Genomic DNA, 7,699 nt, shown 5'->3' on the forward strand with positions numbered 1-7,699 from the left:
GTAAGGATTTACACCCTCAGAAACCCTGTACAGGGTCGCTATGGGTCGGAACCGACTCGACGGCACTTAACAACAACAACATAGATATAAACACACACATACACAGACAACAATATATATAAGTTATGATTAATTTGATTCTGTCATCATATTTTTAACCACTGATCCTTTAAGAATAATACAAGTGTAATAAAACCTACTCATTCTTCTGTTATTATTGTTGTTGTTAAGTGCCATCAAGTCAGTTCTGACTCTCTTCCAAGGAGTGGCTGGTGAGTTTGAACCAATGACTTTGTGGTTCAAACTGACCTTGCAGACCAGTACTTTATCCTGCCACACCAGGACTCTGTTGATATTATGATTCTATAAATTTACCCTTGCAGTTTAGTATTTTTCTTCATATATTTGTGACTAAGTTATCTGAAGCATGAATAACAATTGTTATATCACATTATGAGCAAAACATTAAATGTTGCAAGAGTCATCAAAAGAAGATGGAAGGGATAAACAGAGTCGCTGAACCAGAATGAATTACTCAATGCTCAACCAGTTCAAAAGGTACTATATGACCAAGAACCAATGATATTGAAGGAAGAAGCCCAAACTGCACTGAAAGCATTGGTGAAAACAAGTCTCCAGGAATTGATGGAATACTAACTGAAATGTTTCTGCAAACAGATGCAGCACTGGAGACAGCAAGAAATTAGGAAGACAACTACCTGACCATGATTAGAAAAGATCCATATCTATACCTATTTTTCAAAGAAAGGTAGCCCAACAGAATGCAGAAATCATCAAACAATATTATTAATATCCAGTGCAAGTAAAAGGCTGCTTAAAATAATTCTAAAAGGTTACAACAGTACATCAACAGGGATCTGCCAGAAACTCAAGTCAAATTCAGAAGAGGGTATGGAATGACAAACATCACTGATGATGTCAGATAGATATTGACTGCAAGCAAAGAATACCAAAAAAAAAAAGTTTACTTGTGCTTTATTAATTATGCAAAGGCATTTGACTTTGTGGAAGAGTATGGAACAAGAAGTAGCTATTAGAATAGAATTAAATGGTTTGAAATCAGGAAAGGTGCCAGGGTTGTATCCTTTCACCATACTTATTCAAACTCACCAGCCACTCCTCGGAAACCCTACACAGGGTCGCTATGAGTTGGAACCAACTCAATGGCACTTAACAGCAACAACATTCAATCTGTATGCCGAGCAAATAATCTAAGAAACTGGATTATGTGAAGAACAATGTGGTACTAGAATTGGAGGAAGACTCATTAACAACCTGTGATATACAGATGACACAAAGAGGATTTGAAGTACTTACTGATGAATATCAAAGATGGTGCCTTCAGTATGCATTGCACCTCAATGTAAAGCGGAAAACAAAAACCTTATAACTGGATTAAAATGAACAACATGATAAATAAAGAAAAGATTGACATTTCCAAAGACTTCCTTTTTCTTGGCTCCATAATCAATGGTGTGGTGCTGTAGGATAAGCACTGGACAGCTAACCAGAAAGTTAATGTTTCAAGCCCACCACTCCTTGGAAACCCTATATAGGGTCACTGATTCACAATCGACTATATAACACTTAACAACAACAGTAATCAATGCTCCTGGAAGTAGCAGTCAAGAAATCAAGTTTGAGTACTGCATTTGGCAAGTTTGCTGCAAGAGAAAGTGTGAAAGAACACACAAGTAATTTTGAGGGCTAAGGTGTGCCTGAACCAAGCCACAGTATTTTCATTTGCCTCATGCCAGAAGTCATGGTGTGGCACTGTAGGTTGATGCACTTTACAGCAGGTCTGTTTGAATTTGGAAGCCGTGAACAGGGTTGCTATGTGTCATAGCAGACTCCACAGCACTAAACAACAATATATGCATGCAAAATCTAGACAATGAATAAGGAAGACCAGAATAGAATCAATATATTTGAATTATAGAATTATAGTTGTTGAATAGGATATGGGCTATTGAAATATTTGAATTAATAATATTAAATAGGCTATGCCAGAAGAATGTGCAAATCTGGTTTGGAAGAAATATCGTCAGATTGCTCCTTTGAAGCAACTTTGTCTCTTTTATTTGGACATGTTGTCATGAAGGAACAGTCCCTGGAGGAACATCATGATTGGTAAAATGAAGGGTCAGTAAGAAAGAGGAAGACCCTCAATGAGCTAGATTGATACAGTGACAATAACGATGGATTCAAACATAGCAATATTTGTGAGGGAGGCACAGAACGAGGCCGTGTTCGATTATGTATGATCTGGCATGTCTTGAGCTAGATGTTTTATATCAATTTCCTTATTTTGTACATATGAAAAGTTTGTGAGGAAAATTACCATTTTCATCACACCCAGTGAGGATTCTTATAGATAGTATTCTTCATTCACAAACATGCAAATAAGCAAAACAACTTTTCTTTTGTTTTAGCTAATGCTTCTTACCTGTGGCATTGCTACTTTAATATCTTGCTCCCATTTTATTTGCATTTGCCTTGTATAACTTTATCTATTTTTATCCTTTAGTTTTGAACATTTAACTTTTATGCCACTTAGCATAAAAGTTAGCATAGAATAAATGTTAGCATAGAATTGTTGTTGTTCCGTGCCGCTGAGTCAGATCCAATTCATAGTGACGGTGTATAGGGTTTCCCAGTTGCAGTGTAGTGAATGATTGGCAGTTCAGTGTTCATCCTGCAGTGCCTCACCAGGTTCCCTATAAACATGTCTGTGGGATGAATAGGTCCTTCAGAGTCACTGCATTTAATATCTGTATCTTCTAGAAAACATAAATAGCCCATGTGATGCAGTGAGTTAAGCACTGGGCTATCAGCCATAATATCAGTAGTTCAAACACATTTGTCACTCTACAGATGAAAGATGAGGCTGTCTGCTCCTTTAAAGATTTACAGTCCTGAAAATCCTAGGGAGCAGTTCTACTCTCTCCTATCAGGGTGCTATGAATCAAATCAATTTGATCATAGTGGATTTGGTTTTGGTTTTTGTTATTGTTAAGTGCTGTCGAGTCGGTTCCAATGCACAGTGACCCTGAACAGGGTTTCCAAGGCTGTAAATCTTTACAGGAGCAGAAAGCCTCATCTTTCTCCTGTGGAGCAGCTGGTAGTTTCGAACTGCTGACCTTGCGGTTCACAGCCTGATTCATAACCACTACGCTACTTAAAAGTTATAGGTGCCATATAACTGTAATTCAGGGAGTATAACCCACTTATATTTATTGTGTTAATGATATGTTTGATTCCCTTCTGACATTTAATGTTGTATATTTTTTAATGGTTGATTTTATTTCCTTTTGCTTTTACTGTTGCCATATGGACTGTGAATTCTTTGATTAAATATGCACACAAATTGGTTTGGAGAGCTGCGCATGTTGTTTTTAATTCCACTTTTGATTGACATCTGGCTTGTTCTGCAGCTGAGTACATTCATGCTTTGGGCAGAATAGCTGGAATTTCCATTGCAGCTGCTGCATCCCAAAGCTTTATATTCATTTGCCAACCTGCAGTACATTATGTTCACAGTCATGAAATTCTCATTTTTGTTTATGATTTCACTTGAAATAATTTATTCTTCTGAAAATTAAACATATTGTTACATTGTAACTGAAGTCATCTCTTCAGTTATTAGCCTGTCCTAATAATATAACCATGTTCACTGAATATTTGTTATGTTCCCAGTGCAAAAGTAGGCAAGTTTGGAAGAGAAGGAGAAATATAAGCAGTTTATCTTGTCCCTGTTTTTTAAGATTGTGATTGAGAGAACTGAATGCCCAGCCATTAGAAGTTAAATAACACAAAAGCTAAAATGTAAATGATGTCACCCAAGGCTGTGCATAAATAAACGTCAAATGAAAAGCAGAAACAAAAATAATTGTGAATTAACAGGTCCCCAATATTGCCCAGGATGGAAATGTTCAAAGACATTTTCCCAGAGTAAAAAGGACTTGATTAGGGTAAGGAGAAGAATAATCTGGGTAGGCAAAGCGGAAGAAGGATGCCATCTACAGTGGATGAATGGTGTTAGCTAAAGTATGGAAATGGACATATATAAGGCATGTTCATGAGGGTTCATGAAACTGGGAATGTTTATTAAGGCAAATGATTTGTTCCACAAGTCTGTGTTAAGCACTTAGCGTCCAAAAAGCTTGGTTTGGAGAACTGTAGATTAAGCACTGGACTGCTAACCACAAGGTTGGAGGTTTAAATTCACCAACCACTCCTTGGAAACCCTACACAGGATCACTATGAGTCCGAACTTACTCAATGGCATTTAACAACAACATCCAAAGAGCACACTGAGGACAGGGACATGTCCGAAGCAAGTAATACTAGAGTTGAGTCCTAACCCCTAAAAGATAAAAAGTCTTAGGTTAGGGATGAGGAAGATGGGAAAAGTATTTTCTAGGCAGGGGACCATGGAAGTGTGAAGGCTTAGAAGTAGAGAGTATGCTGATTTCAGCAAGTATTTTAGTGTGGCTGTGATACATGATATGAACAGAAAAGTCAGGTGAAGAGGATGGACTGGGGCAAATCGGGTTATTGGCAGTGGGCATATATTTCAGAATGACTATTGAATTACAACTACCATCTCAGCTTCAACTAGATGATATGGCACAGAAGAGGGGAATTCAGCATGATTCCCAGGATCCTGGCTTGGTACACTAGCTGACAGCTAGCTCAATTTGCTACTCTAGGAAACACAAGAGGAAGAAAAAGTTTGTGGGCCAAGGAAGATAGTTTCAGATATTCTTTATGTATATGGCTTAACGATCTTCCTCATCTTCATGGTATTTTTCATTGTGGTTTAGAATAACAGAGTCTTAAATGTTGGCATTACTTTAAGATTTTCAAGGGCATAGAACACTGGTAAAGTTACTAGATTAATGAATTATCTATAAATGTACAGACTTGTTGATGAAATAAACTTTTATTTAGCTACCAATCATAGAAATGGCCAATTAATAATAATTAAGTTTATCTCAGTAACAAAACCTTTCAAAGAGAGGGAGATCTGGATGCCTTTCAACAAAATACATTCCTTTCTTCTCAGATGGCATGTAAACTGATGTCATTTCTCATTCCTTAAGGAAAAAAAACAACACAAAACTTGCTATGGTTTGCAGTACCCCAGTAATGGCATTCTTCCTCAAAATAATCTAAAAAAAGACATTGTGAGCACACTTGTATTTCTATTCCGCCAGAAATGCATGCCTGGCCACAGTGCAAACCTTTCATATTTAGCCATTTAGATAATAGTTTCTACATGAACTTTCATAGCATTTACTTACTGTTGTAAATGATTGCACCAACAGCTGGTGGAAGCCAGGAGTCTAGTTCCTCAGCAGTGAGATTTCTCACAACACCAGCTTGACCTAATAAAGTTTCTCTGAAACTAGTATATGCTGTCAGCATTTCTGGGGCAGTGTGAAAAAATGTCACAGGCATCGCAGTTTTAAGTTTTCACAGTTCTGTCTGCTTGAGAAACACGTTAGCCTCATGCCTTGAAGATCGACTATTCTCTAACTATACATATTTCAACTGCCCAGCCTGATTTTTTAGTGTTTATCAACCATTTTCCTCCCTTTTCCTGATGCTCATGGATACACTCTTCTGAGAATGCTTGTAGGAGAAACACAGGCAGAGACTGACAAACACTGAAGATGAGACTTTCTATGTGTTTATCTGGGTCAAATGGTAAAATAGGACTTGGGTTGGTTTGTTAGTGAGAATTTAGCCAGAATAGATGTGTTACTCATTAAAGAGAGAAAGGCATCTTGTCGCAGTAAGTTTTCCACTTACATGGTAGTACATTTGATGGTGAGCCTTCCCTGAAGAATGTCAACTCGAGGTTACCATGCTAAGCATGCCTCTGAGCTGTGGACATCCTGCCAGCATCTCTAGTCTCTGAGTGCTGAGGTGTGGGGTTCCCTCAGGTTGAGCTGGTTAAACTGGCTCTCTGGGCCTTGGCCTGAGGCCTGACTCATGCCCTGGCAGGAACCTATGTCTACTTGCTTGCCTTCATCCCCTTCCCTCTGTAAGTAGCTAAGCTTGGCCAATAGGAGCTGTGGATAGCTGTGGGCAGGCAGTTGATGCCTGAGTCTGGCCTACTCCAGAAACCTCATTTCCAGAGTCCTCCCAGCTTTTGGTTGAGTTCTTGCAATAGGCTAGGATTATAGAACAAAACTCAGGAACCTCATCATTGATGGTGAGAAGATGCAGAACAAAGAGCTGCTGAGGAAGAAACCACTAGATGGGGCAGGAAGGAAAAATCAATGTCCAACTGTATATGTCAGTTTGCTTATTGCTTGAAGAGGAAAATAAGCTTCGATAAAACAGTGGAAGAAAACAGAACAATTGGAGCCTTTAACTATGAGGAAACAAAGCAATATTTTGCTGCTAACCTTTGCTGCTCTTAAAGGTAAAAAAAAAACAAAAAAAAAAGCTTTCTGATGTCCTTATGACCAGAGGTGCACATACCTACCAAAGAGCTTCAAATGCTAAAGATTTTCTATCTCATTCTACAATTTATTGCTGCTTTATCTCTCTGTGCCTGTGTCTACTTGCTGAATGGAAAGAATGGGGATAGAGAGAGAAAACAAATTTGAGTCATTAAGCACACAAACCTGGGAAAATTGGAAGTTGTCAATAATGAAATGGGATATATAAACATTGATATCTTAGGCATTAGTGAGCTGAAATGGACTGGTATTGGCTATTTTGAATCTGAGAACCACATGATTTACTATGCCGGGAATGACAAATTGAAAAGGAATGGTGTTGCATTCATTGTCAAAAACAACGTATCCAGATCTGTCATGAGGTACAACGCTGTCTGTGATAGGATAATATCCATGCACCTACAGGGAAGCCCAGTTAATACCACTATTATGTAAATTTACGCACAAACCACTAAAGCCAGTGAGGATGAAACAGAAGAAGTCTACCAACTTCTTCAATCTGACATTAATCAAACATGTAATCAAGATGTATTGATCAGTACTGGTGATTGGAATGCAAAGCTTGGGAGCAAAGAGGAAGGGTCAGTAGTTGGAAAATATGGCCTTGGTGATAGAAATGATGTTTGAGAACGCATGATAGAATTCTGAAAAACCAATGATTTGTTCATTTAAAATAACTTTTTAGACAGCATAAGAGACAACTATATACATGGACCTCCCAGATGCAATACATAGAAATCAAATTGACTACATCTGCAGAAAAAGACAATAGAAAAGCTCCATATCATCAGTGAAAACAAGGCCAGGGGCAGACTGTGAAACAGACCATCAATTACAAATGTGCAAATTCAAACTAAAGATGAAGAAAATGAAAACAAGTCTATAAGAGCCAAAATATGACCTTGAATACATCCCACCTGAATTTAGAGATCTCTGAAGAACAGATTTGATACATTAAACACTAAGGACCGAAGACTAGAAGAGTTGTGGAATGACATCAAGAGCTTCAAATATGAAGAAAGCAAAAACTCATTAAGAAGACAAGAAAGAAGGAAAAGGTCAAAATGAATATCAGAAAAGACACTCCATCTCCAGTGTAGAGATGTTAAAGCAAGTGGAAGAAATGAGGAGGTCCAAGAGCTGAACAGAAAATTTCAAAGATCAGCTCGAGAAGATAAAGCCAAATATTACAACTAAATGTG

The sequence above is a fragment of the Chrysochloris asiatica genome, unplaced genomic scaffold (assembly GCF_000296735.1).
Source record: "Chrysochloris asiatica unplaced genomic scaffold, ChrAsi1.0 scaffold00012, whole genome shotgun sequence".
NCBI lineage: Eukaryota > Metazoa > Chordata > Mammalia > Afrosoricida > Chrysochloridae > Chrysochloris > Chrysochloris asiatica.